At 49.4% G+C, this 23,237-nt stretch overlaps 1 protein-coding gene across 1 annotated transcript in view; it reads left to right on the plus strand.

Annotated features, from left to right (window-relative positions):
• The first annotated feature begins 15,590 nt into the window (after positions 1 to 15,590).
• EMP3 (epithelial membrane protein 3 (MAM blood group)) overlaps positions 15,591 to 23,237 on the plus strand; it is a 128,284-nt gene continuing 120,637 nt past the window's right edge. Inside the window, exon 1 of the mRNA XM_073656303.1 lies at positions 15,591 to 15,675. The gene's annotated coding sequence lies outside the window, so the exon portion shown is untranslated. The remainder of the gene's footprint in view (positions 15,676 to 23,237) is intronic.

Here is a 23,237-nt window from a genome sequence, read left to right on the forward strand (position 1 = left end):
CAGTTTGCCGGGGACACCCTTATCAACCCCGTCTAAGCACAATAGCCAGCCCTCGGTCCCTCAGATGTGGACAAGTAAAAGACCATTTCCTCCTAGCCATGAGAAAGCTAAGAGGTTGAATTTCACCATCTGCAAGCTCTTGGCTACAGAAATGCTGCCTTTCCGCCTGGTGGACACAGAGGATTTTCGAGACCTTATGTCCGTCGCAGTGCCCCAGTACCAGATGCCCAGTCGGCACTACTTCTCAAAGAAAGGTGTGCCTGCGCTCCACCAGCATGTCGCACACAACATCACCGCTTCTTTGAGAAACTCTGTGTGTGACAGGGTGCATTTCACCACAGACACTTGGACGAGTAGGCATGGACAGGGGCGTTACATGTCGCTGACTGGGCACTGGGTAACTATGGTGACAGCAGGACAAGGGGCTGCTGTCCAAGTCTTGCCGTCCCCACGAGTTGTGCGTCAATCCTCTATATGTCAAAGTTCCTCCACTGCTTCTGCCTCCTCAACCTCCTCTCGGTCTTCCACCTGCACCCAAAGCCTGTCTGGTCATGCCACAAGCTTTCTAACTGCGCAGAAGGGATCCTGCACACCTCCTTACTATGCTGGCAGTAGGGCTCAACGTCATCAGGCGGTTTTTACTTTGAAATGTCTGGGAAATGTGAGTCACACAGCTGAGGAGTTGTGGTCAGCTCTGGAGAACCAATTTCATGAATGGTTGTCTCCACTGGACCTGAAACCAGGGAAGGCCGTGTGCGACAATGCTGAAAACCTGGGTGCGGCCCTTCGCCGGGGCAATGTCACACACGTGCCTTGTATGGCTCACGTGTTGAACCTGGTTGTCCAGCAATTTTTAGCCCACTATCCCAGACTAGATGGCCTTCTGCAGAGGGCACGGTCGCTGTGTGCTCACTTCCGCCATTCGCATCCCGCAGCTTAGCGACTTACATCTCTACAGAAGTCGTTGGGCCTGCCACTTCACCGGCTAAAATGCGATGTGCCTACCCGGTGGAATTCAACTCTGCACATGTTGCAGCGACTGTGGCAGCACCGACAAGCCCTGGTGCAATACGTTCTGACGTATAGCCTGGGCCAACGAGATTCAGAGGTGGGGCAAATCACGCTGGAGGAGTGGTCTCAGATCAGGGACCTATGCACCCTTCTGCACAGATTTGAAATGGCGACGAAGATGTTTAGTGCTGACGATGCAATTATCAGCATGACTATTCCGGTGATTTACATGCTGGAGCACATGTTAAACAGAATTCGGAGTCAGGTGGTGGCACAAGAGGAGGTGGAGGAAGTAGAGGAGGAGGAGTTGTATGCGGAAGGGCTAACATCTGCAAGGTCCAGACGGTCGGCAGCACCAAGGCGGCAGGCATGTGAGGGTGGGGGAGATGGTTTTACCAGGGCGCATGGTAGCAGCCAAACTAGTGAGGAAGGTGCAGGAGCCCAGGAAGAAGTGGAGGATGAACTGATGGAAGACTCATCAGATGAGGGAGACCTTGATCACATTTCTGTTGTGCGAGGTTGGGGGGAGAGGACAGAGGAAGGAAGCATGATTGTTACCTCGCCACCAACACAACAGGGACTTGGTGCTCCTGGATGCGCAACACACATGAGTGCCTTCTTGCTGCACTACCTGCAACATGACCCTCGAATTGTGAGAATTAGAAATAATCCTGACTACTGGGTTGCCACACTGTTAGATCCCCGGTACAAAAGTAAATTTGCAGAAATTATTCCTGCCATAGAAAGGGATGCACGCATGCAGGAGTATCAGCAGAGACTGTTGCAGAATCTTACATGTGCTTTTCCACAAAATACCAGTGGTGCACGTAGTGAATCTCACAGTTCCAACTTGCCAACCGTGGGACCGTCAAGTGTTCAGCACTCAAACCGTAACAGAACCACAGTATCTGCTGGTAACATCAATTTTGCGGAATCATTTCACCACTTTTTTAGCCCATCCTTTGCAAGGCCACAGGAGACAAGAAGTCTGACACATAGTCAACGCCTAGAGACGATGGTACAGGAGTATCTCCAAGTAAACATTGAAGCCACGACTGTGTCACTGGACCCTTGCTCTTTTTGGGCTTCCAATCTGGATAAATGGCCGGAGCTAGCCACTTACGCCTTGGAGATCTTGTCATGCCCCGCAGCCAGCGTTCTGTCTGAACGTGTGTTCAGCGCTGCTGGTGGTGTGCTGACAGATAAGCGCACGCGGCTCTCCACTGATAATGTAGACAGACTCACGTTCATAAAGATGAACAAATCATGGATCCGAAACGACTTTTCTACCCCTGTGTCATCCTGGGGAGAGTAAAAGCTTGATGATTGGTTAAAATCACCCTACCAACCGTTTTAAGCTTTCAAATTACTAATCATGTTTATCTGTATCTTGACTGGAAAATAATTTGGGCTTTGTAGCAGTGTGCAGCACTGATCCTATTAGGCCATCTATAATAAGCTCCACCAGATTTAAAATTAAAAATAATTTTTAGCTGCATCTAGCCCGGAAAATAATTTTGGGGCTCCGAGATGCGCAAGACACATAAGTGCCTTCTTGCTGCACTACTTGCAGCATGACCCTCATATTGTCAGAATTCGAAGTAATCATGACTACTGGGTTGCCACACTCTTAGATCCCCCAAACTTTTCGATCAACCTTTTCATTTTAATAAAGACCAAAAAAATGGTCATTTTTGAAATTATAAGCATTAGCAGGTTGTTAGAAACTGAAATCAAACAGTTTTCAACTCAAAACTTTATTGTAGGTGATGTTACATTTTCACATAGGACCTCTTGTTCGAAAGGAGCTTCTGAACTCTCTCGTCCATTGAATTTGTCAGGTTTTGGATGGTTTCTGCTTCAATTGTTTTGCATGAGGACAGAATACCCTCCCAGAGCTGTTGCTTAGATGTGAACTGCCTCCCGCCATCATAGACACTCCTTTTAATGATGCTCCAAAGGTTCTGAATGGGGTAGAGGTCAGGGGAGCATGGGGGTCACACCATAAGTTTGTCCCCTTTTATGCCCATATCAGCCAGAGATGCAGATGTTTTATGTGCAGCATGAGATGGTGCATTATCATGCAGAAAAATGATCTTGCTGTGAAATACACGGTTCTTCTTCTTGAACCATGGCAGGAAGTGCTGTTTGAGAAAATCCACATACATTATGGAGTTCATCTTTAGCGCCTTCAGGGATCCTAAAGGGGCCGACAATCTCTCTCCCCATGATTCCAGCCCAAAACATTACTCCACCTCCTCCTTGTTGGCGCTGTAGCCGTGTTTGCGTGGGGTGTCCATCAACCAGCCATCCTCCACTCCATCCATCTGGACCATCGAGCGCTGCACGGCACTCATCCGTGAACAAAACAGTTTTGAAATCAGTCTTCATGTAATGTTTGGCCCACTGGAGCCGTTTCTGCTTGTGTGAAGTGGATAGAGGAGGTCGACAGGATGGCGTATGCACAGCTGCAAACCTCTGAAGGACCCTGCATCTTGTTGTTCGCGGGACGTTGGAGGCACCAGCAGCTTCAAAAACTTGTCTGCTGCTATGACAAGGCTTTCTTGCCGCTGCTCTTTTAACCTGACGTAATTGCCTGTAGGAAAGAGTCCTCAATTTGCCCTTATCAGCACGCACACGTGTGTACTGTGTATCCGCTACATACTTCTTGATTGCCAAGACACTTCATCCTGATCATCGCACAATGTTGATTGTAGTCATGCCTTGACCTAAACACTCCACAATTTGTTGCTTCTCAGCAGCCGACACATCCTTTTTCTTTCCCATTTTGGCAGAAAATGTAGGCTGCTTAATAATGTGAGAGAGCCTTCTTAAGTAGTCTTGCCTTTCATTGGACACACCTGCCAAACTAATTAGCACAGGTGTCTGCAATTGCTTACAGTGATATAAAGAGCCCTGACACACATCACCATCAATGAGTTTAACTGACAAACAAACAAATTCTTCCCTTATCACTCCTAAACACTTTTTGCATAATAATTTGGAACGCAGTGTACATGTGCTTTTCCACAAAACACCAGTGGTTCACGTAGTGAATCTTACAGTTCTAACTTGCCAACCGTGGTCTGTATGGAATTGTTCAATAAAGGGCCCAAAATTAAGATAACATAGATGGGAGAGGTCTCTATGAATAGGAATTCCTAAGTATTTGATACCCTGTGAGGGCCAGGCAAAGGGAAAGTTGGACTGGATGGAATCCTATATGGATTTGGGGAGGGAGACATCGAGGGCCTCAGACTTCGCTGCATTGATTTTAAAATTTTACCATGTAACAAAGTGATCTATTTCAGCCATAACAGCAGGGATGGATATATGTGATTGAGTGATATATACTAGGACATCATCAGCAAATAGAGAGCACTTGTACTCGGTGCCTCCCACCTCAATCCACCTAATATTGGGGTTATGGCGAATTGATGAGAGCAGGTGCTCCGTCACTAGGATGTATAAGAGAGGGGACAGAGGACATCCCTGCCTTGTCCCATTGGTGATTGTGAAAGGTGATGAAAATGTTCTGACGCACCCCCTGGGCCTTGGGACACCCGGAGCCGGACCCTTTTTGGTGGATGCTGGTGGTTGTAGTCTTCGTGGCGGCGACCCGGTTCCGTGGCTCAGGGCGGTCAAACCAGTGGCGGAACTATTTATGTGGTTTTGATGTTTAAATGTCCGACTACGCCACCCGTGGATTGCGGTCAGAGTGAACCGCCGCTACAGGGCAGACCGCTGAGGCTGGTGTTGTGGGTGCAGCAGAGCGTAGCATAACTCCCCACGGGAGGAGTATAGCCTCAGGGCAGTGTATGCGGAGGATGGGGGTGATGGTGCAGGGCAGCAGCAGTAACGACACGGAGTCAGTGATGCAGTCCAGGGCCTTTACTCACAGTTCTTATTATCCAGACCACGTCTGCAGGTAACGGCTGCCCACGTCGTACTGTGCTCACCAGGTGAGTGGCTCAGACAACTCCCAGATAACTTTGGAGCACTTCACAGGACCCCCTTTGTGTGTCCTTTGTCTGGCCTTTCTTACCAACACTTCTGTCCGGCTGCCTCGGGCCTCCTCTTGGTAAACTTGGCGCCAGTTTCCCTGACCCTATGTGGTGCCTTCCTAGCGGGTGTAGCGAGGGGCTGCGCCACATAAAATGTCAGAGCCTCCGGTTTCTAGCTGAGGGTCATTTCCTGCCTCCACTAGTTCGGGGACCGGTCTCCCCCTTTGGCCTGACCCCTCCACGCAGGTGGATTCGGGCGTGCGGTGGCGACTCGCCCATCCGCACCACTGGGATCCCTTCATTCCTCGTTCCTGGAGCCTTCTCCGCTCCTCTTCCTTCCTTCTCCCTCTTCCAGGCCTGGGCCTCTGTTACTAGGCCCGCCTCCGGAGCAGAGCTCATGCAGAGCCCCTGCTCCCTGCCACTTCTGCTCAGACTTCTCTGCCCTGAACTAAGATGGTGCCCACCTTTTATACTCCCTTCTCAATGCACCCAGGAACTGCTTCCTCCCTGCTCCTGCACTACAGGGTTCCCCTTCCTCAGTGTTCCCTCCCCCCACTCCAGCCAGGGACAGGGACTGTCGTGCCCATCTCAGGGGCATATTGGTCGCCCTGCCCCACGGCAATGTGGTGTAATGCATGCAGGTGTCGGGTCCTGATCCACACTCCATCCTTACCTGAGAGTGAGATATCACACCTCTGGGTGAGGTGCAATACGTCTGTAGCAACCGAGCCCTCAGGGTGCTACAGTTCCATTTATCTTCAGCCTAGGTGACGTATTGCGATACAGGGCCGTGATTTTGGCTATAAAAGGGTCCCCTTGACCCCTACCCCAAGCTTTTTAAGAGAATCATATATGGCGTGCCAGGAGACTCTATGGAATGCTTTCTCAGCATCCAACGAGAGTATCTAATTTTTAACTGCATCTAGCCCAGGAAATACTTTGTGCCTAGTAGCAGTGTCTGCTAGTCAGCGGATTATCCCGGCTGTTAAGCAAGCTACACCACCTGTAGTTTAGACACTTAATTTTTTCAAAGGAAATGCTTCGGGACCATGGGATACTTAGTGAAGAGCATCAGGAGGCACCCCAAGGCATAGGGGCTGGGACTGGCAGTAGGATGCCTTGCGGTGGACAGCCGAGCTCGATCCTTATAAAAGCTTTTTAACTGCATCAGCTTTAGTGGACGCTACTGGAGCTGGAATTACCGCGGCTGCTGGCATGAGACTTGCCCTCCAATAGATCCTTGTAAATGGATTTAAAGTGTATTCATTCAAATTAGAGAGACAATTTAAATTAAAAAGCTTAGAGCTGCCTCCACCACAGGGGGGCTCGCTTGACCCACCAGCGGACAGGCACCAGTATTGGGAGAGGGGGGCTGGCCGTCAGGCCGTCAGGGTTCACCGCGGCTCTGGCACAAACCCGGCGACACGGAGGTGGCACGGGCAGGAGCGGACTGGCCGTGTCGGCTTCTCACTTTTTGGATTTTAGAAGGGCATGACATGCCTATATCTGTGTCTCCCCCTCCTTTTACTCCTCCACCTCTTTTATTTTCGCATGACTATATGTACTTGTCACTTTTCCATGTGTTAGTTATGTCTTCTGAGCAGTTTGTCAGCTTTTGGACACCTTTGAAGGTGTTTTCTATGTGTTTCTATGTGTTTTTGTTTGCCTGCCATTGGTTTTAACGGTGTTCGAAGGTGTTCGACGAACAGTTCGACGAACAGTTCGACGAACACACGGGTGTTCGACGAACCGAACCGAACTCGAACACTACGGGGGTGGCTCAACACTAGTTGCAGACACCATGTCACATTTGAAGAGTCGCTGACATGCCGAAACAGCAGAAACCCCCACAAGTGACCCCATTTTGTAAACTACACCTCTCAAGGAATTCATCTAGGGAAGTAGTGTGTATTTTTTAATTTTTTAAGTTATACTATTGGGCAGTGAAGGAAACATAATTATATTTTTACCACAAAAAATGTTTTACCCTCAGATTTTACATTTTCACACAGGGCAATGGGTAAAAATGGTGCCGAAATGTGTCACACAATTTCTTCTAAAAGTGGCAATACCCCATATGTGGCTGTATCGTACCGCTTAGCCATATGGCGAGATCTGGGAGGGACGGAGCGCTATTTGACAATTGGAGAACAAATTATTGTAGAATAGGCATTTGGATTTGGGAGCACAAAATTTTCTGAATTTCTTTTGGGGGGCAAGGGCCATTTCGCTTTTCAAGAGCCTTTCTGCTACCAGTAACTTGGAAGTCCCTTATATTTTTAACAGATGACAGACCTGAGTGGGGACTAGCTTTTTTTGAGGACTGAGTTGAAGCTTTTATTGGGAACATTTTACATAACATTTATCCGGCGCTCTAGACTGAGCACTTACATCGGGGTTTCCATCTAAATTTCCAAGTGATGTAATTCAGATGAAACCCCTGCAGGATCCATTCACTATAATGAGGCAGCAGAGTTACTCTGGACTCCATCTGGCCTCTGTTAAGCGGTGTCCTTTTTTTCAGAAGTGCACAAAACTGTGGCCAACCGCACTTTTATGCACGCCTAAAAAAACTGACACCGTGGGATCACAGGCCAGACGGCATCCACAGTGGCCTATATCTGCCTCATTACAGGGAATCTTCCGTCATGGGTTCCATCTGAATCACGTATTTCAGAGATTTACACGGAAACTCTGGTGTAAGTGCTCAGCGCAGAGCACAGGATAAATGTGAGCAGAGCCTTTCTGCGATCTTTGGGAGACATAATAAACAAATCAGTAGCAGGTGAAGAATTGGTTTTATTTATTTTTTACGCCATTCATCGTGCAGTATAAGTGATGAGATTACTTTATTTTTCAGGTCGGTGCGATTACAGCGATACCAGATTTATATCGGGTTTTTATGACTGACAGCTGTCACACACTAAAAGATGCTTTTTTTTGCAAAATCTAGTTTTTGCATCGCCATATTTTGAGAGCTATAATTTTTCCATATTTCGGCCGACAGAGTCATGTGACAGCTTGTTTTTTGCTGGACGAGTTGACATTTTTATTGGTACCATTTTTGGGTACATGACATTTTTTGATCGCTTTCTATTCCGTTTTTTGGGAGGTAAAATTAACAAAAACCAACAATTCAGGAATTGTTTTTTGAGTTTTTTTTTTATGCCGTTCTGCGTGTGGTAAAAGTGATAAGGCAGCATTATTCTTCGGGTCAGTACGTTTACAGCGATACTACACTTACTGTATACTTTTTTTATGTTTTGCCACTTTTACACAATAAAACAATTTTATAGAAAAAATATTTTTTTTACATCGCTTTATTCTGAGAGCTATAACTTTTTTATTTTTCGGCTGATGGAGCTGTATGGCAGCTTTTTTTTGCAGAACAAGATGACGTTTTCAGCGGTACCATTTTTATTTCCACTTTGCTTTTTGATCGCATTTTTTTCCACTTTTTGTTTGGCGATATGATGAAAAAGCATCGTTTTTTGCTCCGTTTTTTATTTATTTTTATTACGGTGTGCACAGAAGGAGTTAATTAGTGTGACAGTTTTATAGAACGGGTTGTTTCGGACGCGGCGATACCAAATATGTGTACTTTTTTTGGTTTTGTATAAATATATGGTTTAATATTTTATTTATTTATTTTTATTTATTTTGTGATTTTTTTTAGTTTGAAAACATTTTTTAGACTTTTTTTTACATTTTTACTTAGTCCTGTATGGGACATTAATTTTTATTTTCCTAATCACTGCTCTCATGCAATGCAGTAGACATGTATTGCATTGCATGAGAGCTCTGCTGACAGTTTTACACTGTCTCCTGCTAGACTTCAGCTGCCGGCTGAGCCTAGCAGGACACCATATATGGCAGATCCGGAGGCAGTCATGTGACGTCCGGCTGCCATGACAACGGCAGGTCCTGTAAGACATCAGGGGGCCGTCGGAGAGGTAAGTGGACGACCCCCTCACCTCTCACTATCTTCTAAATGCCGCGATCATTATAGATCGCGGCTTATAGAAGATAGCAAAGGGTTAACATCATTGGGACCTGATCCAATCAGGTCCCGATGAGGTCCCCTGTCAGAGCTGTCGCTCTGAACCGCAACCGCAGCACTTGTGTTGGGCCCCCGTCATCGGGACACCGTCGCCTCTGCATCGGGCCCCCTCCTCTGACCAATGTTACACGCACGCCACCTAATTTCAGATAGGGGCGAGACCGGTTACATGAATTCGTTAGAATCCTGGGGGAACCATTACTCAGGGCGACCATAAACCATATGCTGCAGCTTCTCTCAGGTACACGATAGATTCAGATGCTGACCAGATACATCTGACAAGAGTCTCCGTAAACAGTAGAACAGTAACATTTAATGAGGCACGGCTATTGCAATGCAAATGTCTCTTTGAGCAACAGGCTCCAGTAATAACAGTACAGTCTCCTTTGCAGCACAGCAGTACACAGTCTATTATCCTGTAGCACAGTACAGCACAGTTTTAATGCATACACAACCACAGGCTTTTCCTTCACAAGGACTCAATTGTGCACAGCCTTCTTTATCCTGCATGGAGATGGAGGGGGGGGGTGTCACGCTGTCTCAGTGTTCAGGAGGTCAGGAGCCTATGCTGACCCTACAATGAGGCCCTGCCTAATCCCTCTACCTGGAGGTACTGTTGATGGTACAGAGGTCCAGGCCGCCAGCGTAAACCTACCTCCTGAGAATCCCTGAACCTCAGTAATCTAGTCCTGAGAAGGACCCCGATCACAACAATTGGGGACAGGACCGTATATGCCAAACACAGTACAAGACGAACGAGACAGTACAAGGGGCAAACCAAAAACCACCTTGCATACAAAAAACTTACACCACTACAATGGAGGGAACACCAAAGGGTAAGGGGATAAAGAATAAAGCGAGGAAGGGAAAAAACCACACCGAGTACACTTCGCTCCTACTTCACAATACCACGTATCACTCCGATAGTCTGCATGAAAAGCTTTCACCGACAACCACCCTATCATAACGGCAGGTATTTGAAGGAGTCCCAATACTGCAGAATTAACTGCAGCTAGGCGAGGCTGGGCCTCGTCTAGCACAGAGAGAGAGAATTAACTCCCTCCCTGCCGAAAAACACCAAGCACCAAAAACTCAGCTGCGAGAAGTCAGGCTGTGTAATCGCGACGATCTTCGTGGCGACACACCCGTGACAGTACCCCCCCTTCTACGAGGGGCCTCCGGACCCTCAGGGCCAGGTTTATCCGGGTGAGTCGTGTGGAAGGCCCGAATTAATCGGTCTGCGTTAATATCCGACGCAGGAACCCACATCCTCTCCTCAGGACCATACCCCTTCCAATGAACCAGGTACTGAAGGGACCGGCGATTAAAACGTGAATCGATGACCTTCGATACCTGAAACTCCAAGTTACCATTGACCACCACAGGAGGAGGAGGTAAAGGTGACGCTATCACCGGCGCCACATACCTTTTAAGCAAAGATCTGTGGAACACGTTGTGAATTTTAAAAGTAGAGGGGAGGTCAAGACGAAATGCCACCGGATTAATTATAGAGCAGATCCTATACGGCCCGATGAACCTGGGACCCAGTTTCCAGGAGGGAACCTTAAGTTTTATATTCTTGGTAGACAACCATACCCGATCGTTCACACTTAGGTCCGGACCAGACACTCTCTTCCTATCAGCCATACGTTTGTATCGGTTCCCCATAGAACTTAAATTATACAGCAACCCTTTCCATATCGAAGCAAGTGATGACGAAAATCGTTCCTCCTCAGGAACCCCCGAAGAGCCCCCCTACTGAAAGTACAAAACTGGGGGTGAGAACCATATGCCCCAAAAAACGGGGACTTACCAGTGGACTCACTCCGCCTATTATTAAGAGCAAACTCCGCCAGAGGTAAGAAAGAAGCCCAGTCCTCCTGGTTCTCCGACACAAAACACCGGAGATATGTCTCCAAACTCTGGTTCAGACGTTCCGTCTGACCATTGGTCTGAGGATGAAAAGCCGAAGAAAACGATAAATGCATCCCCTGCCGTGTACAAAATGACCTCCAGAATTTGGACACAAACTGAGACCCCCGATCAGACACCACATCAGAGGGTACACCGTGAAGCCTTACAATCTCCCCAATGAACACCTGCGCAAGAGTTTTAGCATTAGGAAGAGCAGGAAGAGCGATAAAATGTGCCATCTTGCTGAACCTGTCCACTGCAACGAGTATGACCGTTTTACTCGAAGATGGCGGGAGATCCATAATAAAGTCCATAGACAGATGAGTCCAAGGACGCTCCGGGATCTTCAAAGGTAAGAGAGCCCCAGACGGACGGGTACATGGGGTCTTAGAGCGCGCACAAACCCCACAGGACGCAACAAAAGTTCCCACCTCCCTATGTAAATTAGGCCACCAAAACCGACGCGAAAGGAGATCCACAGTTGCTTTACTCCCTGGGTGTCCTGCCAAAGCTGAGTTATCGTGTGCCTCGATCACCTTTTGTCGCAACTGATCTGGAACAAACAGTCTCCCAGGAGGTCCAACAGGGGCGTCCCCCTGAGCCTCCAATACTTCCTCCTCAAGCTCAGAGAATACTGCCGACACCACCTGAAGGATAGGAACTGGGTCATCCGTATTCCCGGCCCCAGGGAAACTACGAGATAAGGCATCCGCCTTTACATTTTTTGATCCAGGACGATATGTGACGACAAAATTAAACCTGGTAAAAAACAATGACCACCTAGCTTGTCTGGGATTCAGACGTTTTGCGGACTCCAGATATAGCAGGTTCTTGCGATTGGTGATGACGGTGACCGGATGGATAGCCCCCTCCAAAAAATGGCGCCACTCCTCAAAAGCTAACTTAATGGCCAAGAGTTCCCTATTGCCGACATCGTAATTCCTCTCAGCGGACGACAATTTTTTAGAGAAAAAAGCGCACGGACGCCATTTACCAGGAGACGAACTTTGTGATAATACTGCCCCTACCCCTACCTCAGAAGCGTCTACCTCTACAGTGAATGGCTGTGACGCATCAGGTTGAATGAGTATGGGTGCCGAGGCAAAACATTTTTTCAAGGAGGAGAAAGCTTGACAAGCCTTGTCAGACCACCTAGAAAAATCCGTCCCTTTTTTTGTCATGTCTGTGAGAGGTTTAACCATGGACGAGAAATTACGAATGAATTTCCGGTAATAATTAGCAAACCTCAGAAAACGTTGTAGTGCCTTAAGATTCTCTGGCAGATCCCACTCAAGAACTGCCCGCACTTTCCCAGGGTCCATACGAAAACCAGACGCTGACACCAGGAAGCCTAGAAACTGGAGTTCCTGAACGGCGAACACACACTTTTCCCACTTGGCGTACAGTTTATTAACCCGCAAGATCTGTAACACCTGCCTAACATGCTCCTGATGAGACACAAGATCAGGCGAGTAAATTAAGATGTCATCCAGATAAATAACAACAAACTGACCCACCAGGCAGCGAAAAATGTCATTAACAAAGTGTTGGAACACCGCCGGGGCATTAGTCAGACCAAATGGCATGACAAGGTTCTCATAATGTCCCTCCGGAGTGTTAAAAGCCGTCTTCCACTCATCCCCCTCCTTCATCCTAATCAGATTGTACGCCCCCCTGAGATCCAATTTAGAGAACCATTTGGCGCCCACGATCTGATTGAAGAGATCGGGGATAAGTGGGAGCGGATACGGATCTCGGACCGTAATCCAATTAAGTTCACGGAAATCCAGGCAAGGGCGTAGGCCACCATCTTTCTTCTTCACAAAGAAGAACCCCGCAGCCACCAGGGAAGATGAAGGTCTAATATGCCCCTTAGCCAGACTCTCTGAAATATAATCCTTCATGGCCTGCCTCTCCGGACCAGACAAATTATACAACCTAGATTTAGGTAACTTGACCCCAGGAAGCAGTTTTACCGAACAGTCATACACGCGATGAGGAGGTAGTTCCTGACACCCTCTTTCCGAGAATACATCCTCAAAGTCAGCCAGAAATGTGGGTAAGACCCTAGGAGCGACCGCACCGATGACCGTATTCATGCAGTTTTTTTTACAGAATTCACTCCATTGGCTTATCTCTCTAGATTGCCAATTAATAACCGGGTTATGCTTAGTTAACCAAGGAAGGCCCAACACAATAGGAGTGGGAAGACCCTCCAATACGTAACAAGACAACAGTTCTTTATGTATCGCCCCCACCTGAAGATTTATGTTATGCACCACTTGCGAAAAACTTCCCTGACCGAGAGGCCTGGCGTCGATCGAGAATATGGGGATGGGTTTAGCCAACACACTCAATCGCATACCTTGAACCCGAGCAAATCGAGCGTCCACCAGATTAGCCCCGGCCCCACTATCCAGAAGAACAGATAACCTCTCAGTTCTCGTACCCACCACCACCTCCGCCGGTACAAGAAACTGAGACGAACCTAGGGACGAAATACCTACTCCCAGATTGCCGTCCACCACACAACCTGGGATCAATAGTTTTCCGACGACTCTTTGCTCTGCGAAGGACGGGAAGGACACCCCCCAATAAAATGTCCCTTTCTCCCGCAGAAGAAATACCTTCCTGTATTGTGGCGCACCGCCGGTCCCCTCCCCCGAAAGGATGTCCCTCCTAACTGCATAGGCTCCTCTGGACTGACCAGGGGAACCTCCATATAAGGGACCCTTGTAGAAGGTGGAGTCATCACAGGGGGTGGAGTTATCCCGCACCTCTCCCGAAGCCGTCTGTCAATGCGAATAGCAAGGGCCATAGCGGCTTCCAGCGACGCGGGAGAGTCATACTGTGCCAACATATCCTTTAATTTGTCAGATAAACCTTGACAAAACTGGCTCCAAGGAGGCAGGTCATTCCACTGGGTGTCCGTGGCCCACCTACGGAACTCTGAACAGAATTCCTCCGCTGGACGATCTCCCTGCTGGATCCTACGTAACTTAGATTCAGCAAGGGAGATCCGATCTGGGTCATCATATACTAGACCCAGAGCAGAGAAAAACTCATCCACTGTCCGGAGAGCCGGAGAGCCCGGGGGAAGAGAGAACGCCCAAGATTGGGGGTCCACTTGAAGGAGCGAGATGACTATTCCCACCCTTTGTTCTTCACTCCCCGATGACCGAGGCCGCAGCCGAAAGTACAACTTACATGCCTCCCGGAAAACAAAAAACTTGTCCCGCCCCCCCGTGAACCTGTCAGGGAGAGCTACTTTGGGTTCTGATCCGGCTTTCTCCAGGTGATACAAAACCTTGGACTTAACGTCCGCCAGCTCCAAGGACAAACTCTGCAACTGCCGAGCTATATTGGCTACTGGATCCATGGTGGCTGGAGAGAATCTTTTAGTGGGTCGGTGAAAATGTCACGCTGTCTCGGCGTTCAGGAGGTCAGGAGCCTATGCTGACCCTACACTGAGGCCCTGCCTAATCCCTCTACCTGGAGGTACTGTTGATGGTACAGAGGTCCAGGCCGCCAGCGTAAACCTACCTCCTGAGAATCCCTGAACCTCAGTAATCTAGTCCTGAGAAGGACCCCGATCACAACAATTGGGGACAGGACTGTATATGCCAAACACAGTACAAGACGAACGAGACAGTACAAGGGGCAAACCAAAAACCACCTTGCATACAAAAAACTTACACCACTACAACGGAGGGAACACCAACGGGTAAGGGGATAAAGAATAAAGCGAGGAAGGGAAAAAACCACACCGAGTACACTTCGCTCCTACTTCACAATACCACGTATCACTCCGATAGTCTGCATGAAAAGCTTTCACTGACAACCACCCTATCAGAACGGCAGGTATTTGAAGGAGTCCCAATACTGCAGAATTAACTGCAGCTGGGCGAGGCTGGGCCTCGTCTAGCACAGAGAGAGAGAATTAACTCCCTCCCTGCCGAAAAACACCAAGCACCAAAAACTCAGCTGCGAGAAGTCAGGCTGTGTAATCGCGACGATCTTCGTGGCGACACACCAGTGACAGGGGGAGGGTTTGATGACGGAGATGGTCCCTATGACAGGATTCCTTCCAGTCCTTATCTATCTGGTCTATAATACTCCACAGTGTTAGCTCAGGGAGTCTAACTGACCTTTGTTTAGCTTGACTGACCTGAATTCTGTTCCCTTGCCTTCTGTGATAAAGAGATCATACACACACCACCTTTCTTTTTGGCTCCAGTCAGACAGTAAACAACTTCCCCACAATCCCCCTGGGGCTCTGCTAAAACACTCCCCTTCTCCTGTGACTGTATTAACCCCTCTAGTTGCTGGATGCTTCTGGAGCACAACACTTCCAGTCTCATGTGCTTGTGTTACTTCTAATAGTTGCTGAATGCTTTAAAGCAACAGCACTACTTCTGCATGTCACTCTCTGCAACAGCACTACTTCTGCATGTCACACCAACCAGCGCCGCCCCCCCCGCTCCGCATTCAACTGTATCGGCAGGCGCCAATACACTTGAAAGCAATGATGGATGAGGGAGCGTCATGTGACACTCCCTCTCCCAGCATTTCCCCTCAGCGTCTGACGCAGCGGCGTGATTACACACCACGCTGTGTCAAACAGTGGAGCTGGCAGCTGAGAGGAGACGCACTGCAGAGACTGAAGTAGTGGGGGAACAAGGAGCGGTAAGTGTGTATTTATTTATTTATTTTTTAATCAGTGTGTACTGCTAATACTGGGGCTGCATTTTACCCTTTGGGGGGGCGGCTGCATTTTACCCCATGGGGGGGCTGCATTTTACCCTATAGGGGGGCTGCATTTTACCCAGGGGCTGCATTTTACCCTATGGGGGGGCGGCTGAATTTCACCCAGGGGCTGCATTTTACCCTATGGGAGAGGGGCTGTATTTTACTCTATGGGGGGTGGCTGCATTTTACCCAGGGGCTTAATTTTTCCCTATTGTAGGGGGGGTGGGTGCATTTTACCCAGGGGCTACATTTTACCCAGGGGCTGCATTTTACCCCATTGGGGGGGCGCACTTTTACCCTATGGTGTGGGTGTCATTTTACCCCATTTGGGGATGGGGTGCACTTTTACACTTTTACCCTATTGGTGAGGGGCACACTTTTACCCTGTTGGTGAGGGGCACACTTTTACACTATTGGTGAGGCTGCATTATACTGCGTGGAGGACCATGGGGTGTGCATTATACTGCGTGGAGGACCATGGCAAGTGAATTATACTGCATGGAGGACCATGGCGAGTGCATTATACTATGTGGAGGACCATGGCGAGTGCATTATACTGCGTAGAGGACCATGGCGAGTGCATTATACTGCGTGGAGGACCATGGTGAGTGCAATATACTGAGTGGAGGACCATGGCGAGCGAATTATACTGCATGGAGGACCATGGCGAGTGCATTATACTGCGTAGAGGACCATGGCGAGTGCATTATACTATGTGGAGGACCACGGTGAGTGCATTATACTGAGTGGAGGACCATGGCGAGTGCATTATACTGAGTGGAGGACGATGGGAAGTGCATTATACTGAGTGGAGGACCATGGTGAGTGCATTATACTGAGTATAGGACCATGGGGAGCGTATTATACTGAATGGAAGACCATGGCGAGTGCATTATACTGTGTGGAGGACCATGGGGAGCGTACTATACTCTGTGGAGTGTGAAGGTTTGTGTGGGGGCCATTATACTGCAGGGATGGCTGTTTGGGGGGCACAGTTGGGGGATCATACTGTGTTGGGGTCACAATACTTTGCCTTGGGAGTTGAGGTGGGGTACAGTAGGGTCATTATACTGTGTGTGGCACCCCTGCTGCGCATTGGTGCCACAGAACCCAGAAGGGTACATGGATGGACTTCTCCACAAGAGGCCCTCACTACATTCATACACCTCCACCTTCCACCTCAGACCAGCAGAGGGAGCCCGTTAGGGATATATATATAGGGAAGGAGGAGCTAGGCAGCTGAGTTTTAGTGAGAAGTTAGTTGTTAGCTCAGACAGAAGGGAGCATGTGAGCTGAGAGCGTGCCAATGCTCAGAGAGCGGTGAAGACGCAGCACGCCAGCTGCCAAGTAGTGAGGGCCCCGAGTGTGGTCGACGGCGAGAGGAAAAAGAGAGTGGAACTCAGGGGGCAGAGGAGCATAGTAAGCTCACCCCGATATATATACCGGACACCGGGTCCGCGCCTACAGGGACTCTCTACACCCAGTAGGAACCACCGGAACCCCTGGAGAACTACAGGTCCCAGGTCCACCTAATGCTGATTGCAGTACCAGGGCTAGCAGTCACAGAGGTCCCAGCGTCCAGGGAGAGTGATCTCCAAAGAGATGGCCCTACCACCAGGTCAGCAGGTGCAGAGAGAGACAGTAACCAAGCTAGGCCCAGCTCCAGGCAGGCCAGAAGCCTAGATAGTAAAGCAACGGATCAGGAGGCCCTATGCCCGCTCACTGGGGAGAGTCTGGAAGTGCGCCCTTCACCTGGAGTACTCTGGACCGTGCCTGCAGCATCACCAGTAAAGGTACTGAAGCTTACCCCTGTGTGAGTGTCCATCCTTCCTCCGGGACCGTCCTGCCGTCTCTCCCCTGCACCACCATCCAGTACATCCCCCATGCTGCCCTGAGGCCCGCTCCACCTCATCACAAGCTGCCCTACCATCTGCCTCAGAGGACTGCTCCGCAGCGGTGGTACCCCTTAGCCGCATTCCACAGGTGGCGTCACGAATAATCCCAAAAGCCCCATATAATAAAGTATTCCCCCCTTTTCACTGACCGCCCTGGGTCACTGACCGGGCCAGCCACCGTGATCTCCCCCGGCAACCAGAAGGCCCGGCTGCCGAGTGCCCCACGTCCCTGGAAGCGAGTCATGTGCATGTGGAGGAATTTAACATGGGGTTATCACTGTGTTTGGGGGGCACTTTCGTTGGCTTCATACCTTATGGGGACAAAGAAAGAGGGATCTGAGACTTCAGCAGGAGGAAAATTACTATGTAAAGGCTGGAAAGTTGTTAGATCTGCTCTTCTGTGACCCCGACTATTATTTACTTTTTTTTTTTTTTTTGAGGGGGGCCAATTAGAACTTCTGTTATAGGGCCCCATGATTCATATGTATGCCCCTGCGTAAATCCAGAATTGGATGGTAGCCATTAGCAACACTATATTGCTTTTGCACTGTAACAAGTACTGAACGGGGAAGTGGAAGTGGACGTGATGCTGATGGTGAGCGCAAAGGCAGAAGCCATGGGCAAGGTGAAACTGTGAGATTCCCCGATGTAATTTGGAAATTTTTTGCTTCAATAAATATTTGCACTTTTGGAAGCTGGTTTCTTCAACTTTTTTTCATGCCAACACGTGAGGCCACACGTACCCGTGCTTCCTTCCAAAGCCTACAGCAATCAGGTGAGCTGAATCTACTTTCCTCTTTTTTCAAGGTGAAACTGTGCCTGCTGTGGGAACACAACAAACACACACATCATGTAGACCTAGCTTCCTGTCATACTTGTAGCCAGACCAGTGTGAAAAGGTTGTTGGTTGGATAGCAGATAATGCTTCCAGTCAAATTGCCAGCATCATCCTGTCTTCCACATGGTCCAGTCTCAGTAGCCGTGAGTCTGAACCACATAATCCTCACCCTGATCCTCCCTCCTACCACTATGCCGAGTACCCGGAGACAACTGATCCCACACTTGGACACTGCGAAGAGCTGTTCACATTTCCATTTATTCCATTTATAGATGCTGACTAGTGATGAGCGAGTATGCTCGCTACTGCTCGGTGCTCGCCCGAGCATCTCACTGCTTGAGATGCTCGGCGCTCGCCGAGTATTTCCGGGGTTGCTCGGCGGGAGCTCGGGTCCCCTCACTGCATGTTTGGCGCTCTTTAGAGCACCAATCAACATGCAGGGATTTCCTGCCACTCATTGTAATGCCGCAGCCATGGTGGTTGTGGCATTACAGTGATTGGCCGGCCGCACCGCATCATCAGGTCTATATCAGACCTGGCGCCGCCATGCTCGTCACAGTCACTCCGGAATCAGGCAGAATAGGGAGAGGTGCTGCTGCGTCAGGGAGAGATTTGCTTGTGTATTAGGTAGTGTAGGGAGAAAAACCGTACATTACACAAATCCATCTTAACAAACAGTCCTTTTGAGGACTAACTAATCCATCTGCAGAGATTTCAGGCAGGCAGGGTATATAGGCAGGCAGGCAGGGTATATAGCTGACTGCAGTGCATATAGCCCAAGAGGCTCCATTCCAATTCTGCCTTCTGCTGCTGTTAGATATTTCTAAACAAAGGCCCAGGTCTCAGGGGCCAGGAATACTGATTTTTTTATCTTAAACCTCATTATTTGCTTAAAAAGCAATCCAGAGAACACCGTTACCGTTTTTCTGTGCCATTTGCTTGTTGGCACTGCAGAATACAGCCAGGTCCTTTCCATATTACAGTGCTAGAAATCCAGCTATCTAAAACTGTGTTTTCTCTGTCGCACGGATCACATACACGTTTTCAGAAAATACTGCCTTTTTGGCCTCCATTCCAATTTTTTTTTCACTGTGTCAGCGAAGTTTTTGACACTGGTTTGCTGTTCAGACTAGTTACCTACAGGTCAGGTATTTAAAACTCTGATTTCTCCGTCACATATACGTTGTCAGAAAATACTGCCATTTCTGGCCTCCATTAAAAATTTCTTTCAGTTTGTCAGTGAAGCAATTTACACCAGTTTGCTGTTCAAACTAGTTACCTACAGGCCAGGTATTTAAAACTCAGTTTTCTCTATCACACGGATCACATATAAGTTCGCTCCAAGCTCAGTCATTTGTAGTGAGCGTGGAAGATACTGTCCTCCATTTAAAATTGGCAAGGCACATGGCAAGGGACGGGGAACTGGATGTGATGGTGATGGTGCATGCAGAGACCGAGGACAAGGCCGTGGGCAAGCTGAAATTGTGCCACAACAGATACCCACATCTTCTCGTCCGACCTTCCTGTCCCAATTCATAGGGGATCGCAGTACATCACTATTGAACCCAGAGCAGTGTCAAAAGGTTGTTGGTTGGATAGCGGATAATGTTTCCAGTCACATAGCCACCACCACCACCACCACCCTGTCTTCCACAAGGTCAAGACTCAGTAGCCGTGAGTCTGGAATGCATATTCCTCACCCTGATCCTCCTTCCTTCCACCATGCCGAGTGCCCAGAGACAACTGATCCCACACTTGGACACTCTGAAGAGCTGCTGACTGTTCCATTTATATATTCGGGCCTCTCGCCCAGTCCACTTGAAGCGGGGCAAGAGGAGATCGCGCGTAGCGATGCCCAAATATTTGAGCAGCCACGGTCACACGAAGGCAACGGTGGGAAAGTGTCACAAGAGGTGGACGATGATGAGACACAATTGCCAGAAAGTCAGGAGGAGGACCAGGGTGCGGAAGTGGAAGATGAGGTGGTGGATGATATAGTAACTGACCCAACCTAGCAGGAGGACATGCAGAGCGAGGACAGCAGCACACAGGGGGAGGGAGGCAGAACACCCCAACAGGCAGGAAGAAGCAGTGTGGTGGCCGCAGACAGAAGGCAGGCAACCGTTCTCCGTAACACCAACACAAAGGAAGTTGCCAGTACAACTGTTAGGTCTTCCCGAGTCTGGTTGTTTTTTAAAGACTCTGCCGATAAACCCAAAAAGGCCATTTGCACCACTTGCCAGGCCAGCATCAGCAGGGGTGGCAAAACGACCAGCCTGACCACCACCAGCATGATCAGGCACATGGCAGCAAAGCACCCGACTTTGTGGGCCGAACCCCAGGGTCCAGGAACAGTGTCTGCAGGTGGCACCATTGCTACTTCCGCTGTTGTGCATGCAAGCCAATCCCCTGTCCATGGTGCATGCGAAGATGCCTCCTGCCCTACACCTGTTGTTGTGCACTCTCAAGTAGCAGCATCTGGAAGCACGTCCATGTCCTTGTCCCAGCGCAGCGTTCAGTTGTCCATACTCCAGTCCTTGGAACGCAAGCGCAAATATGCAGCCAACACCCCACACGCCACACTACTAAATTCTCACATTTCACGACTGCTTGAGCTCGAAATGTTGCCTTTTAGGCTCATGGAGACGGAAGCATTCCGCAACCTGATGGCGGTGGCCGTCCCTCGGTACTCGGTCCCCAGCCGCCACTATTTCTCCTGGTGTGCTGTCTCCGTATTACACAAGCATGTGTTCCAAAACATTAGCCGTGCCCTCAACAATGCAGTTACAGGGAAAGTCCACCTAACCATGGACACGTGGACAAGTGCTTGTGGGCAGGGACGGTACATCTCGCTGACGGCACACTGGGTTAACATAGTGGAAGCCGGGACCCAGTCGGACCTGGGGACGGAACACGTCCTCCCGACGCCAAGGATTGCGGGCCCTAGGTCAATCAGGGTTGCCCCCACAGTCTACAGCTCCTGCACATCATCCTCCTCAGCCTCCTCCTCCTCTTCAGCCTTCATCTCCGAAATTATCACATCAGTCACAAGCTGGAAGCACTGCAGCACTGCCTCAGCCAAGCGGCAACAGGCTGTGCTGGAGCTAATATGCTTATGTGACAAACCGCACAATGCTGAAGAGTTGTGGACAGCTCTGAAAGAGCAGGCAGATCTGTGGCTCACACCGCTGAACCTACAGCCAGGCATGGTCGTGTGTGACAATGGCCGGAACCTGGTGGCGGCTCTGAGGAGAGGCGAGCTCACACACGTACCATGCCTGGCCCATGTGCTTAACCTTGTGGTTCAGCAGTTTCTCAAATCCTACCCGGAGCTGCCGGATCTGCTTGTTAAAGTACGCCGCCTGTGTGCCCATTTTATGAAGTCAGCTACAGCTTCCGCCGCCTTTGTCATGTTTCAGCAGCGTCTTCAGCTTCTGGCTCACAGACTGGTGTGTGATGTCCCCACGCGTTGGAACTCTACACTGCAGATGTTGGGAAGGATTTGTGAGCAGAAGAGGGCAGTTGTTGAGCACCAGCATCAACAAGGCCGTCGGTATTCAGTTCAGACTCCACACATAAGACCTCAGGAGTGGACTTGGACGTCAGACATATGTACCATCCTCCAAAACTTTGAGGACTCCAGCAAGATGGTGAGAGGCGATGACGCCATAATTAGCGTCACCATCCCGCTTCTCTGTCTTCTGAAATGCTCTCGGCTCACAATGAAAGAGGATGCATTGCAGGCAGAGCACGATGAGAAGGAGCAAGGAACCATACAGGGTGATTACACAGAGCCCAGCCTCATCTCATCCCAATGTGGATTGGGTGACAATGAGGAAGAGGAGGAGGAGGGACAGGAGCTATTTTCATGCGCTATAGACGGTACTACCTGCACAGCTGTCATACCATCTGTTCAGCGTGGATGGCCAGAGGACAGAGTGGTGGAGGAGGAGGAGGAAGAGGAGGAGAGCATGGTCAGTCATCCTCTTGGTGAGGACACGGAAGTCTTGCCTGTTAGTAGTCTGGCACGCATGGCTGAGTTCATGTTACGCTGCCTTTCCCATGACCCTCGCGTTCTCAAAATTTTGGGTGACAGTCATTACTGGTTGGTGACACTTCTAGACCCACGCTACAAGGAGAACTTTATATCTCTTATTCCTGAGGCAGACAGGTCTACAAAAATGGGGCTGTACCAGAAGGCCCTTGTTGCAGATCTATTTTAAAAATTCCCATCTGAAAACGCTGGCGGCAGAGGGCACACTTTGTTGGACAACCAAGGAGTACAGGCAAGAAGGACAACTTCAATCCAGCAGAGGCAGGGGAACACTGTCAAAGTTCTGGGAGGGTTTCTCAGCCCCTCCCATCGCACAGGCCCTGAGGCGCGGGGTACTCTCACAAGGAGTGAAAAGTTTGGGAAGATGCTGAGGTAGTACCTTGCCGACTGCACCAACGTCCCCCGTGATTCCTCTGTGCCTTATAATTATTGGGTACCCAAGCTTGATACGTGGAATGAACTGTCTCTCTATGCCTTGGAGGTCCTGGCCTGCCCTGCCGCCAGCGTTTTATCACAGCGGGTTTTTAGTGCCGCTGGTGGAATTATAACTGATAAGCGCATCCGCCAGTCAACTGAAAATGCTGACAGGCTGACTCTTATAAAAATGAAAAAGGGCTGGATTGGGCCAGACTTCTCATCACTAGTGTTGAGCCACCCCCGTAGTGTTCGAGTTCGGTTCGGTTCGTCGGACACCCTTGTGTTCGCCGAACTG

This window comes from Phyllobates terribilis, unplaced genomic scaffold (assembly GCF_046119375.1).
Source record: "Phyllobates terribilis strain yellow unplaced genomic scaffold, ASM4611937v1 Scaffold_12__6_contigs__length_324123572, whole genome shotgun sequence".
Lineage (NCBI taxonomy): Eukaryota > Metazoa > Chordata > Amphibia > Anura > Dendrobatidae > Phyllobates > Phyllobates terribilis.